The following is a 329-nucleotide window of genomic DNA, read 5'->3' as shown; positions in this document are numbered from 1 at the left end:
TTTTTTTGTCTTTGGTTTATCATTGTATTGTTTGCTGCAGTTTTAATTTGTTAAGTTCAAGCTGTGCTGTTCATTTAATTATTAATCTCTTCTGTATTTAAGGTTTGCTTTTTTAACGAACTTTTTCTCAAAACTTACAAAATTATTACAATTTGCAGGTTATCATTTTCATAAGAATTCTCCTTATGTCTGATTATTCTTTTGGATTCGTTCTTTGTTCAGACATAGTATTTCCATTTCGATTTCCATTAAAGCTACAATTTGTTGTTTTTTAGTAGTTTTGATTTATTTCCTGATATTATTGTGATTTTTGGACGAGATTTTGTATG

The sequence above is a fragment of the Dendroctonus ponderosae genome, unplaced genomic scaffold, assembly GCF_020466585.1.
Source record: "Dendroctonus ponderosae isolate FM_Combo_2020 unplaced genomic scaffold, Dpon_F_20191213v2 Dpon_F_20191213_2, whole genome shotgun sequence".
In the NCBI taxonomy this organism is placed as follows: Eukaryota; Metazoa; Arthropoda; class Insecta; order Coleoptera; family Curculionidae; genus Dendroctonus; species Dendroctonus ponderosae.
Note: the sequence above shows the minus strand (reverse complement) of the source record.